This window comes from Macaca fascicularis, chromosome 1 (assembly GCF_037993035.2).
Source record: "Macaca fascicularis isolate 582-1 chromosome 1, T2T-MFA8v1.1".
Taxonomy (NCBI): domain Eukaryota; kingdom Metazoa; phylum Chordata; class Mammalia; order Primates; family Cercopithecidae; genus Macaca; species Macaca fascicularis.
In genome coordinates, this window is record NC_088375.1 from 67,071,224 (window position 1) to 67,086,166 (window position 14,943).

A 14,943-nucleotide genomic window follows, 5' to 3' on the forward strand; every position below is an offset into this window, starting at 1 on the left:
AGACAGCAGACGGGAGGCAGCTACCTAAACGCAAGAGATGCTGTTCTCAGTAAGTTGTGAAACGCTGCAAATAGATTTGGGTGGGTTTGAAGCCCTGAGTAGCTACAGGGTGCTAATTATGATTTCCATACTGTTGGCGAGAGAGATACTCCCCAGCAGGGTGTCAAAAGCCACAACATATGCACTCCAGCTGTCCTCGTGAACCTCCCCCTTGTACCCCTCATGGCAGAGGTCTCTGCTTGGTTTCCTCCTCTCACTGAGCAGATGAATTAATTTGTTTGAAGATTGGAGAAGGATTTTTTGAAAGAGTACATAATAGGTTAGTACCAAGCAGAAATCAGGATCATTGTTGCATCCTTTTTAACTTCAATATGAATGTTACCTAAACAATAAGATGTATAGAGTCAATGTGATCACATTTTAACACCTGCATCCAAACCACAGGAAATAATATGTTATAGATTTTAAACAAATCTCATTTTTGACTCTGAGAGTGCAAAGTGTGCCTGATCTTTCTGTTGAGGTTTTTTGGTGAAGGGAACTTCTGGCATCAACTATCCAGAGTCAGACAAAACTTCACAGGTTGTGGGCAAAGCCCTTCACAAAACTGTTCTCACTTCAGATACCAGTTGCAAATGCTGGAGTCCCCAGGCCTTCCTCCCTACTGACCAACTGGCTATAAATTCAGGGGTTATCACTATCTCTTCAGGTTTCGTAATTTGCCAGAACAACTTACAGAACTCAGAAAAAGCACTCTACTTATGATTATAGTTACAGCAAGATAATACAAATCAATCAGAATCAGCCAAAAGAAGAGACACATACAGCAAAGTCAGAGAGCATCTCAAATGTGAAACTTCCTTTGTCCTCTCCCATGCATTCAGGGTCCATCACCCTCCTGAAACATTGATAAGTGATAATACAGAGTATTACACACAGCTGAGCTCGGTGTCCATGGTTTTTACTGGGGCTTCAGTATGCAGCATAAATGATTAAAGCATTGACTATGTGACTCAATCTCTAGTCTTTTTTTCCCTGAAGACTGGTTCAAAATCAAGGTGGCTGAAAGCCTCTGTAATCTCTTGGTTGGTCTTTCTGTCATGACCAGCCTCCATCCCGAGTCTTTTCCTTAACATAAACTACCTAGAGCCCTATCATGAGTCACCTCATAAGCAAAACCTATCAGGACCTACCATTAATAGCAAAGACACTCCTATTACTTAGGAAATTCCAAGGGTTTGGAGGCTACCTCCCCAAAACTAAGAACAAAACCCACCCAAATCTTTTATTTATAGGTAGATGGAAAACAGTAAGGGACAGAGGAATGGGATTGGGTGTGAGATTATGAGGTCATTCAGGAAGCAAAAACTCAAGTTCTGGTTAGAGTTTATTATATCTTCTCATGCAGGTTACTTAATCATCTTGGGTTTTACATCTCATTCTTTTCACTTATGGCAATAATTACTGATACCATTTAATGAGTGCTTACTATGCACCAGATGCTGTGCCGAGCACTTTGCCTACTTAATCTCATTTATTCTTCACCATAAACTTGCAAATTTTGTCATTTTATGATCTCTATTTTGTAAAGAGTGGAGAGATGATAGAGATTTCAGGAGGTTAAATAACTTGTTCAAGTAATTGGAGGAGCTGTCACTCAACCATAACTGTGAGTCCAAAGTTCTGATTCTTAAGTTTCCTTTCATAACACTATACTGATAATTGGCTTACAGGCATATTGGGAAAATAAATTAGAAAGATATGAATTATTATAATCTGAAAGGGAATAACCTCATGAGTCAAGGTTATAAGATTACCATTATTATTATAACTGATTATTACTATTAGCAATATTATTTCACTTTTATACTTCACATGAATCTGTCTACTTATTACAAAAGTGGTTTCTACTTACTATATGAGTTCCTATTATAAGGAAAGAACTCCCTTTTAGAGAGAAAGCAAATCTTTAAGCTATAATAAACAAAATTCCATGTAGTTCCCCAAACATTTGTTAAGTGTAATACTTACTATGAGCCAACTTGTAATGTGCAACTTGGATAGTATAGAAAGATGAGTAAGACATAGATTCTCACCAGCAAGACGAGTGTGCATAGAGTAACACAACTCAAGGCAGAATGTGGTAAGTGTTCAAACGCACACAGAAAGCCCTCTGCTGGTTCAGAGGAGAGAAAGGTAGCACATAAACCTCAAGGGATCAAGAAGAATTTCATATCCACATCTTGAAGGACAGACAGAATTTGGAGAGATTTGGATGGGTAAGAAGATGGGATTCCTGAAGAAAGGAATCTGGTAGCAAAATTAGACCAGGATGTATCCCACTTATAATATACATCAGTGGGTGACAAAACAGACTATTACCAATCAAGGAAACTCAGTTGAGCTTCTGTATCCACAGTTTTTATTGGAGCTTCATTATGTAGGTGTGGTTGATTAAACCACTGGCCTTTTGCCATTAAACCAGGTACAATTCAGAATGTTTGAAAGGATGGGAATTAGTGTATAGTTTAGTGGTAACTTATTTTTGTGGGATAAACACAGCATTTAAAATTTTAAAAAATTGGCTTCATCATAATTTTATTAGCTTTATTATGTTAAGCAAAGCTCTAACTCCTCCAGCACCACTTTGCCCATTCTAAAAATGAGGGTAGATAATGTCTAGCTCTTAAGGCTTTTGTTGGAGTTAAATGAGAAATATATTGAAAAACTCATATTCTGTGAACTAAATAACATTAAGCAAATATTAGGTTTTACAATTTCTGTTGTTGTTTATTTGGATTACAGGAAAACAGCCAAGCTATGTTAAACAATATCAATGAAAAAAATATTGGAACCGTACCCTGGAGGGTGGGCATAGTGTGGCTAGGATGCCAGGGTGAGGAGGCTGAACTTTGTCCAGTAGGAACAGTAGGAATGAAGTCAGTTCATGTCATGTTTTCAGTTGTTTTGTTTTGGTTTGGTATGTTGAAGGTGATTATAAAAGCATTAGTACTTATTATTTCAAGAATAGCAAGCATTAACTCTGAGAAAAAGTAAAATTGTTTATCTGAAATTTTCAGTGAGAATAATCATGGAATGTGGTGCAAATTCGCCTTTGAAGATTATTTGAGCAAGTTTACTTTTTCGATGGTAACACCTTGGAAAAAAGACAAAAAGCTAAAGACACTTACCTGGCTTCCCCATTACCCCATCTAGAAGTCACAGTATGGGTACGATGGTCTGTGAAGATAACTTCCAGGCTGAGAACTTGAAGCACTACCAGCAATAACTCTAGCAGTCTGCATAATTTTCTTTCTGCCTCACAGTTTGCCTTATCTTGTCCTCAGAAGCTGAGGGAATGAGAAATACGACTCCTCATTTGGCTCCATAGCCAGAGATGTAGAGAGTAGAGAAAAATATTTATCAATTAAAGTGTCCAAAATATTCATGTACAATTAATTTTTTAATAAGTAGAGATTTCAAAGAGATTTACCTTAACTAAATCTGATGGTAAAAATTTAGTCAAATCATTTTAATTAACTTATTTAAATATCTAGCTGGGCTTTAATATCACAGAGCTAGAACCTAAATACTTTTATTTGTAATACTGAGATTATTTTAAATTAGTTTATTATAAAATGTTCAAAATTCAAAAACACAAAGAGGATAATGTAATAAATTGTGCTATACTGTTCACCCATATTCACCAAGTGTCAAGATTTTGCTGTACTTTATCTATCCTTCCTTCTCATCTTTTCGGATGACATAGCTTTTGGTTTGTTTATATCTACTTTATATCTTTAATAAATGTATAAAAACTTTCTATAAGTTTTGCACATTTGGTTAAGTTTATGCATAAGTATTTTTTGTTGTTATTGTAAATAGATTTATCTCCTCCATTAAAACCTCTAACTAGTTATTGTTCATATTTAATGAGGTTATTAATTTCTGTCAGGTGATTTTGTGTTCAGTTTTACCAAATTCTATCTTTTTTTTTCTTTTTTATTATACTTTAAGTTCTAGGGTACATGTGCACAACGTGCAGGTTTGTTACATATGTATACATGTGCCATGTTGGTGTGCTGCACCCATTAACTCATCATTTACGTTAGGTATATCTCCTAATGCTATCCCTCCCCCCTTCCCCCACCCCACAACAGGCCGCAGTGTGTGATGTTCCCTTTCCTGTGTCCAAGTGTTCTCATTATTCAATTCCCACCTGTGAGTGAGAATGTGCAGTATTTTGTTTTCTGTTCTTGCAATAGTTTGCTGAGAATGATGGTTTCCAGCTGCATCCATGTCCCTACAAAGGACATGAACTCATTCAGGCTGCATAGTATTCCATGGTGTATATGTGCCACATTTTCTTAATCCAGTCTGTCATGGATGGACATTTGGGTTGGTTCCAAGTCTTTGCTATTGTGAATAGTGCCGCAATAAACATACATGTGCATGTGTCTTTATAGTAGAATGATTTATAATCCTTTGGGTATATACCCAGTAGTGGGATGGCTGGGTCAAATGGTATTTCTAGTTCTAGATCCTTGAGGAATCGCCACACTGTCTTCCACAATGGTTGAACTAGTTTACAGTCCCACCAACAGTGTAAAATTGTTCCTATTTCTCCACATCCCCTCCAGCGCCTGTTGTTTCCTGACTTTTTAATGATTGCCATTCTAACTGGTGTGAGGTGATATCTCATTGTGGTTTTGATTTGCATTTCTCTGATGACCAGTGATGATGAGCATTTTTTCATGTGTCTGTTGGCTGCATAAATGTCTTCTTTTGAGAAGTATCTGTTTATATCTTTTGCCCACTTTTTGATGGGGTTGTTTGGTTTTTTTTTCTTGTAAATGTGTTTGAGTTCTTTGTAGATTCTGGATATTAGCCCTTTGTCAGATGAGTAGATTGCAAAAATTTTCTCCATTCTGTAGGTTGCCTGTTCACTCTGATGGTAGTTTCTTTTGCTGTGCAGAAGCTCTTTAGTTTAATTAGATCCCACTTGTCAATTTTGGCTTTTGTTGCCATTGCTTTTGGTGTTTTAGACATGAAGTCCTTGCCCATGCCTATGTCCTGAATGGTATTGCCTGGGTTTTCTTCTAGGGTTTTTATGGTTTTAGGTCTGACATTTAAGTCTCTAATCCATCTTGAATTAATTTTTGTGTAAGGTGTAAGGAAGGGATCCAGTTTCAGCTTTCTATTCATGGCTAGCCAGTTTTCCCAGCACCATTTATTAAATAGGGAATCCTTTCCCCATTTCTTGTTTTTGTCAGGTTTGTCAAAGATCAGATGGTTATAGATGTGTGGTATTATTTCTGAGGGCTCTGTTCTGTTCCATTGGTCTACATCTCTGTTTTGGTACCAGTACCATGCTGTTTTGGTTACCGTAGCCTTGAAGTCAGGGAGCGTGATGCCTCCAACTTTGTTCTTTTGGCTTAGGACTGTCTTGGCAATGTGGGCTCTTTTTTGGTTCCATATGAACTTTAAAGCAGTTTTTTCCAATTCTGTGAAGAAAGTCATTGGTAGCTTAATGGGGATGGCATTGAATCTGTAAATTACCTTGGTCGGTGGTGATATCCCCTTATCATTTTTTACTGTGTCTATTTGATTCTTCTCTCTTTTCTTCTTTATTAGTCTTACTAGTGTTCTACCAATTTTGTTGATCTTTTCAAAATCCAGCTCCTGGATTCATTGATTTTTTGAAGGGTTTTTTGTGTCTCTATCTCCTTCAGTTCTGCTCTGATCTTTGTTATTTCTTGCCTTCTGCTAGCTTTTGAATGTGTTTGCTCTTGCTTCTCTAGTTCTTTTAATTGTGATGTTAGGGTGTCAATTTTAGATCTTTCCTGCTTTCTCTTGTATGCATTATAGTGCTATAAATTTCCCTCTACACACTGCTTTAAATGTATCCCAGAGATTCTGGTATGTTGTATCTTTGTTCTCATTGGTTTCAAAGAACATCTTTATTTCTGCCTTCATTTCGTTATATACCCAGTAGTCATTCAGGAGCAGTTGTTCAGTTTCCATGTAGTTGAGTGGTTTTGATTGAGTTTCTTAATCTTGAGTTCTATTTTGATTGCACTGTGATCTGAGAGACAGTTTGTTATAATTTCTGTTCTTTTACATTTGCTGAGGAGTGCTTTACTTCCAACTATGTGGTCAATTTTGGAATAAGTGTGATGTGGTGCTGAGAAGAATGTATATTCTGTTGATTTGGGGTGGAGAGTTCTGTAGATGTCTATTAGGTCCACTTGGTGCAGAGTCGAGTTCAATTCCTGGATATCCTTGTTAACTTTCTGTCTCGTTGATCTGTCTAATGTTGACAGTGCGGTGTTAAAGTCTCCCATTATTATTGTGTTGGAGTCTAAGTCTCTTTGTAAGTCTCTAAGGACTTGCTTTATGAATCTAGGTGCTCCTGTATTGGGTGCATATATATTTAGGATAGTTAGCTCTTCTTGTTGGACTGTTCCCTTTACCATCATGTAACGCCTTCTTTGTCTCTTTTGATCTTTGTTGGTTTAAAATCTGTTTTATCAGAGACTAGGATTGCAACCCCTGCCTTTTTTTATTTTCCATTTGCTTGGTAGATCTTCCTCCATCCCTTTATTCTGAGCCTATGTGTGTCTCTGCACATGAGATGGGTCTCCTGGATACAGCAAATTGATGGGTCTTAACTCTTTATCCAATTTGCCAGTCTGTGTCTTTTAATTGGAGCATTTAGCCCATTTACATTTAAGGTTAATATTGTTATGTATGAACTTGATCCTGTCACTATGATGTTAGCTGGTTATTTTGCTCATTGGTTGATGCAGTTTCTTCCTAGCATTGATGGTCTTTACATTTTGGCATGTTTTTGCAGTGGCTGGTACCAGCCTCCTTCCTGGTGGCTTTATTTACCTACTTAAGTCTCAGCAATGGCGGGCACCCCTCCCCCAGCCTTGCTACTGCCTTGCAGTTAGATCTCAGACTGCTGTGCTAGCAATGAGGGAGGCTCCGTGGGCATGGGACCCTCTGGGCAGGTGTGGAATATAATCTCCTGGTGTGCCATTTGCTAAGACCCTTGGTAAAGCGCAGTATTAGGGTGGGAGTTACCTGATTTTCCGGGGTTGTGTGTCATGGTTTCCCTTGGCTAGGAAAGGGAATTCCCTTCCCCTTTGCACTTCCTGGGTGAGGCGATGCTTTGCCCTGCTTTGGCTCTCACTTGTTGGGCTGCACCCACACGCCCTGGTGAGATGAACCTGGTACCTCAGTTGGAAATGCAGAAATCACCCGTCTTCTGTGTCGCTCACGCTGGGAGCTGGAGGCTGGAGCTCTTCCTATTCGGCCATCTTGGCATGGATTGCTCTCATTGTTTATAGTAGTCTTTTTCACTAGTTCTCAGTTTTTTCAAATATATAATATCTTCATTATTACATACATTTCTAGAAATTCTACAATTTTACTTCATATTTTCCATTTAACTCGAGTCTTTAAGAAAGAGTTTTGATAACTTGTCAATTATCTCTGGTTTAACTGTAATTTTGGAGGGGAAAGAGCTGGATTATTATGTCTATTTTCCAAAATTAACTGAGGTTTTTCTTTGTGTTTTAACGTATGGTAAATGTCTACTAATGACCAAAAGCACTAGGGAATAAAAGGTATTCTTTACTATTGGGACTCAGAGTTCAATATATAGCTATCTGAACTACCTTTTTTTTTAGGCCTTCTATATTCTTAATATTTTTTAATCTCACTGTCTTGAAAAAATGTTATAAAAATCTTTTGTTAATTGTATCTGTCCATTCTGTCTTTCATATTCTACATTTTCTGTTTGTAAAAGTTGTAAAGATATTAGTGACTATTACATCTTTACTGGGTATTGTATTCTTTGGGTTCATTAAATGGCCTTCATGTCTTTCAATGTTTGTTGGCATGAAATCTATATTTTTCTGATATTCAGATCATGTTCTCTGCCTTCTTTTTATTTTACTTGACTGATATGTCTTGATCTATATTTTTACTCTTAGCCTTTCTGATTCACTTTTTTTCCTTGATATGTTTTATGTAACACCATGGAGTTAGATTTTGCTTTGTTAAGATCAAAATTTTTTTTCTTTCATAGGTAAGTAAAGTCCATTTACATTTATTGATATAATCAATTTTTTTCTCAGTTCTGACATATTGTTTTACATGTTATTTGTTTGTTGAATCATGTGAAATTGCTAACAGCCTATTGTTTATGACCTACCAAAATGCCCATTGTATCCATAAATATTTACATATTTACATATGTCTATGACTTTTTATGTTCACAGACATATACAATATATATGCAAAGTGCTTTACTTTGTGATTTACTTTATAATTATTCTTTCTTTTGAAATTTAGAAAGCTTTTTTTATATTCTAGTGGTTATCATTATTTAATACTGTAATTCCTTCTATAAAATCTCAACCAGTAATCATTTTTTCTCCCCTCTTCTTTCTTCCCACTATCCACATTGTCTCTAGTATTAACTTAATGAGAAATTTTAAGACAGGTCAAGCTTCAACTACTTCCATTGTCAGCCTCAAGCAATATCCTCTTGCTCCCAACCTAGCACATATCAGGCAATCTGTAAGATTATTCTTCTTTCCATTACTCAACCCTTTCTTGTCCTATTTTTGTTAGTTTGTATTATATGACATTGTCAAAGCACACATCAGCAGTACACTTTTTAAATTCTTATCTCCAATTTCAAGTTGTTGTTTTACATTTAAATACATTCACACTTATCTCTGAAAACTTGTACTGAATTTTCTAGAATTATTTATTGCTTGTCTGAAGCTCATTCTCCAGTCAATTTCTCAGGAACAGGTCATGAGAGTAACATTCCGTGAGCTCTTGCAGTTCACAATGCTGGACTTTTTCCTGTTAACTCATACAACCTTTGATTCCCATCTTCTTTTCATGAAATCATTTAAAATATTTCTCTTATTTTTATTTTGTTTTTGTTTTTGTTTTTCGAGACAGAGTCTTGCTCTGTCTCCCAGGCTGGAGTGCAGTGGCATGACCACCTCCTGGGTTCATGCCATTCTCCTGCCTCAGCCTCCCGAGTAGCTGGGACTACAGGTGCCCACCACCACACCCGGCTTTTTTTTTTTTTTTTTTTTGTGTTTTTAGTAGAGACAGGATTTCACCATGTTAGCCAGGATGGTCTCAATCTCCTGACCTCGTGATCCGCCTGCCTCAGCCTCCCAAAGTGCTGGGATTCCAGGCATGAGCCACCACACCCAGCCCTTCTTTTATTTTTTTAACAGAAAATGTTGTTGTTGATAATTCTGATTTTTGTGTGTGTTTGTTTTTGAGACAGAGTCTCACTGTGTCACCCAGGACTGGAGGAGTGGCACAATCATAGCTCTCTACAGCCTCCAACTCCTGGGCTCAAGTGGTCCTCCCACTTCAGCCTCCCAAAGCACTGGGATTACAGCCATGACCTGAGAGGTCTAATTCAAATCTGGTTTTCTATCTCTTAAAATGACTTGGTCTCTTTGTCTGAATTCCCAAATAGAAAAAAAAAAAAAAAATTTGTTTTTGTTTTTTCTGACTTTTAACATTCAGTTATTTTATTAGGATTTCCTTGGTGATAACTGTTATGTGTTGATTTTTCCAGTTAAAATAAATGCGTAAATCTTAAAACTTCTATTTCAGCAAACTGTTCCTGATTTATAATTTTAATTCTTGTTTTCCTTCCTTAGGGACTGTTTTGTTAGATCCTCCTTCTTTTCATTGTTTCTTTATATTTACTTGTCTTTTCTTCTTTCATTTTCTCTCAAATCATTTTTATCTTTTCCTTTATTTCTATTTGATTTCCTTCATTTTTGCTTTTTTATCTTTTGATTTTTCTCACTGTATTTTTCCATAGTATCTTTTCTCCATGTGTTGCAACTTATTAGTCTTTATTTATTAGTGTATTTTTAAAAATAACTTTCCTGAGTTATGTAAGTTCTCAATTCATAGCCATTGGCTATTTAACTATTTATTCTATTTCTGGTTTATACCATTCTTTCAAAGTGTCTATTGATTCTTTAATTTATTTTCTCTCACTTTGCTATTGTATGTGTGATATTATGATTTTATATACTTTATATATAAACACACGTATATAGGTTTTCATCCACCATTCCTGGATCATGACTCCATAATTCTGGTTACAGTTTATTTATAATGTGGGGTGCTTCATGCCTCTGAAACAGGCCTCAAGAAACAGAGTCTCTCTCTTTGACCTCCTGTCCTCCTCTCACCTGCCCAAGGCAGGACTCTAACCTGATTATAGTTTAAAAGACTCTCATTCAGAGCGGGTCCTGCCCCACACCCTAGAGGAAGGAATGCTGCACAGACAGTCCAAAAAAAAAAAGAAATGAAAAGTCTGAGCAGACAGGCCTTCTGAGTTTAGATCATGTACTTTTTGCCCAATCACATGTCTGCATAGTTGTCCATCATGCTTATGTTATGAAGCCACCATAAAAACTCAAAAGGACAGGGCTGAGAGAGCTTCCAAATAGTTGACATGTGGAGGTTCCTGGAGGGTGCTGTGTCAGGGGAAGACGTGGAAGCTCCGCGCCCCTTCCCCTGTGCCTTGACCTATGCGTCTCTTCATCTGTATTTCCTTCTCTATGAAACAGGAAAAACACCCTGTATTTCCTTATCTATGAAACAGGGATCTTTAGTGATATACTTGTAATATACTTTATAATACACTGGTAAACTTAAGTGTTTCCCTGAACTGCTTCAGCAAATTAATCGAACCCAGAGGGGGTCGTGGGAACCCCAACTTGAAGCCGATAGGTCAGCAATTCAGATTTGCAGCAAGGAGTGTCTGCCATGAGGGTGTGTTGGTGGGGGCATTCTTGGGATCTGAGCCCTCAGCCTGTGGGATCTGATGCTATCTCCAGGTAGCTAGAGTGGGAATGGAACTAGAGGTGAATTTGAGGTGAATTAGAATTGAATTAGTTGGTGTCCACTGTTTGTTAGTGGGGAAACCGCCCCTCCCCGAATAATTTGGCCACAGAAGGCTTCTTCTTTGTTCATTGTTGTGGTGTGAAAGCAAAGGAAAAATTTGATTCGGGTGTTTTTCCGAAACAGAGTGTTACAGCTTTCATCTGCTTTGTGTCCACTTTTTCTGGTGTTATTTATTTCCTTATTACCTTTTTTTAAATAATAACTTTGAATTACTTTGACTATTTTTTTCTGCGTGTCCCCTGTTTAAATGAAACGGCTTTTCCTAGACTATTAAGGGACAGTTCCTGGTCAGTGGGGACCAGGGGATGAAGTAGGGTCACTCTCTCAGCTTCATCTTTCCTGTTATTAAGAAGGACTCAAAATACGTCATCCCATCCATCTCTCAGGTCTACGCCTAGCTGAGAAGGTTTCCTGCCGTCAGTCCTGTTTCCCAGAGCTCTCCCCTTTAGACAAGTTATTTTGTTGTTACATGACTTCCTGGGATCTGATTCCTTCGGGCTCACAACCTCCTCCCCACACCACTTACCAGAGTGTCTGCTTCTGGCAGTTTTCCCCTCTGGAAAGGGATATTAGTTGGATATTTTGGCGGTCGTCAAGGGTTTGCTCTACTGCCTCACTGTTGGGTCTCTTGTGATGCCATGTGCAGGCTCCTGCTTTCACTTGCAACTCTGAGCATATCAGAATAGTAGCTTCACAGTTACTCTCAGGCTTGTCCACACAGATTTTTATTCCAGATTAGGCTTTCTTTTGAGGGTGAGTCTTCATGGGCGATCTTGGGTTCTATAGCTTATAGGGCTTGTCAAAGGTTTGCATTGAGCCCACCACTCTCTTTTCCTGTTTCCCGCAACCTCACACCATCTGAACCCCAGTGTTTCTACCCTGCTCAATTGCTTTCACCACTCCACAGTGGACTGCCTTTAGGTGCCACTGCTATATGTGGTTTTGACCACAGCAGTACTCTAGGATTTAGAGGTGTTTCCTATCACCTAATATTTAAAAATATATGATCTATGCATATTTTTACACTATTTCTAATTTTCTGTTTGGTTTTCTGGAGGAGTTTTGAAAAGATTGAGAAACTACACTGCCACCATAATCTCATTAGGACCAGAACTCAGGATGAAGCTTCCACATATTCTTTATAAAATCTTATAATTTTAGAACTTGAGCTCTCTAAAAACCTTAAAGGTCACAGAGTCCAATACCCTCCTGTAATAGGAAAGATAATTGAGGTCCAGAGAGTGAAAAAGGCTTTCTCAAAGCCAGTGGAGAAAGTAGTAGAGCCAAGTATAAAATATAGCTTTCCCAGAATCTTGGTGTTAGAAGGAACCCTGGGGCATGTGGTCCATCTTCTTACCCAGTGCATAATTCCCCAGGAAGAGAGGTAGCCAATATCCCCTTGAATATCTTAAAGGATGAGGTGTCTAAATCAACCAGTTCCCCATGTGCTAAAGACAAACTTATCTTTTCATTTCTTTGCCTTTTTCAAAAGAACAAACTGAGACACACAAGGATGAATTGATGCAGGTGTTATTGCGTTTGTTCCCTGTTTCCTCTCAGTTTAGAAGCTGACTTAGAAGCACCTCTAGGTTGATTCACAGCTTGAGTTGGAAACAACCTTCAAGTTCATCTAGTCTAGTGGATTCATTAGTCTATGCTTAAACATGCCTGGCAGCTCACTCTATCATCAATTGTTCAGGAGTTCTTCCTAAAGTGAGATGATACACATGAACGTATTTGTGGATTATACAACATTATATAAATCTAAGATTGTCAGATTTCTTATATTGAATGGAATTTTCTCCCCTTTAACTTCTAAGCATTGTTCTTGGTTCTGCCCTCTGAAGCTATGCAGAATAAGTCTCATCACTCTTGTACTTTGCAATGCTTGAAACACTGGAAGACAGCTAATGGGCTCCTTCCTTGTGGCTAAGGCTTACCTTTTTCCATGGTTATAAACACAGCCAGCACTTTTATTCCTCTTGTGGCATTGTCATCAGTACTCCCAGCAATCTGCTTTATCTCCTTTAGCACACAAGAGCTTATTAATGTTTCTCTTAAAATGCCAAAAATAAACAGAGTGGGACTCAACTTTCTTTGTCTCAGCATCACACTTACATCAGCAGTGTAAGATTATGAGTCATTCCAGTGCTTCTTATTATGCCTGATTTATTTTCAGCTTGCAGTCAACTAAAAACACCTAATATTTTCTAGCGAACTTCTACTAAAGCAGTTCTCCCACTTATTGGGCGTGGGCAGTTGATATTTTTGGTCCTAGATGTAGGAAAATAGCTTTGTAAGCAGCAACACAAGTCCTTTCAGAACTCCAGTGACTGACTGAATCTGGGGACCCTGACTTTTTTGCGCATCAAAAGAGTTCTCTCTGATATGCCCCATCCCTTTCTTGGGATTTAATTCTTCCTTGGCTATATTTGCTATATTCCTCTTCATTTGAATATCATACTCCTAGATATAGAAGTCCAGAGAAAAGTAGTGGGTGAACAATCCCCTTCTCACTCTTGGTAATAATTTCTAACACTTTCTACCACTCCGCTGGCACCACTGCTGTTTTCTTTTTACCACTATCTGTATCAGTATATCATTGAGTACCCAAGCAGGGGTGCCTGCTGGTCTCGTTCTCCTGTTTACTTTTTTTTTCTTATTAATACAGTATTTATTTATCTTTTCTCTGTCAAACCCTGAGCCAACCATGTTCCCCAGGCTGCCTGAGGAGGTATAGGAAAAGGAGCACACAGGGCCTACCAGGCATGGGAGAAAGAACTATGGGAGGTGGAGACCAGCTCCTTCACACGGGGAAGAGGACGAGAAAGGCCACCATCAGGCAAAAGAGCCCCAAGGCCTCCCAGAGGGCAAAGCCCAGAATGGCATAGAAGAAGAGCTGTTGCTTCAGAGAAGGGTTCCTGGCATAACCAATGAGGAGGCTCCCACACACAGTCCCAATTCCAGCCCCAGTGCCAGCCACCCCAACTATGGTAGCCCCAGCCCCAATGAACTTGGCTGCTCTGTTGATGTCCCTTGAAACGGCGCTGGTTTGGAAGCTGTGGCTAGGGACAAGTGAGGTAAGGGGATGTGAGACTGCCAAGCTGCTGAGACTCTCATCTGTCATTGTCTCCGGTCATTTCAACACCACTGCAGATAGTGGATGGCTCAGCAGCAGTGAAGTGCTCTTGACCAAGGAGAGAGTGGAGATGAACTTGGAGCAGGCATACATTTTCAGGGGGTGAGGGGCTGTGGCAGGAGAGCTGCTCCCAGTGCAGAGAAGACAGAGAGGACTCTCCTGTTTAAACATACAGTGGAGGGTCAGGGAGAGGGAATGATTAAGAAGACATGAAATTGGATGGTACATACTGACCCTCTTTAAGAGAAAGATATCTGCTATCAGTACATCTTGACATATATTCCCCACCCACTCATTATCCAGGACAACACCTTTATATCTTCTAACCCCTGTATTTCTTTATCTATGAAACAGGGATCTTCAGTGAAAACCTACATTTCCTTTGTAGGATAACCTACATTTCCTTAGGACATTCCTAATATAAATTATTCTTTCTCACTCCCCTATTTACTATGTAGACCTTATCTATTGAGGCTGTATGCTAAAGAAGACCCTTATGGTGCTAAGGAGTACCCTCTGGGGCCACTAAGTCAAAAGCCTTCATCCTAGTATGAGTTGTCAAGTGCTAGCTAGCCAGTTTCTATAAAGGACCCACCTAAACCACTAATGAGAGCCTCAAAACTAAACATATTGCAAAACAAACACGTGGAGAGAAAAGGTTAAGTTAATTTTTAAGTACTTTCCTATCATTTTTCCTGATAATGCCCAAATACTGGTCATGGGATGTGTTTTTATGTTGATAGGGGAGAGTGGAGGCTGTGAAAAGGAAATAGGACTAAAAGATGAGAACAAGGGTGAAGCATAAACTGGTCTATGAGCTGGGATTC

The 14,943-nt window shown here is 38.6% G+C and overlaps 1 pseudogene; it reads right to left on the reverse strand.

The window, feature by feature from the left end:
- Nucleotides 1–13,626: 13,626 nt before the first annotated feature.
- LOC102116426 (ATP synthase F(0) complex subunit C2, mitochondrial pseudogene) lies at nt 13,627–14,257 on the reverse strand (annotated as a pseudogene).
- Between the last annotated feature and the right edge of the window lie 686 nt (nt 14,258–14,943).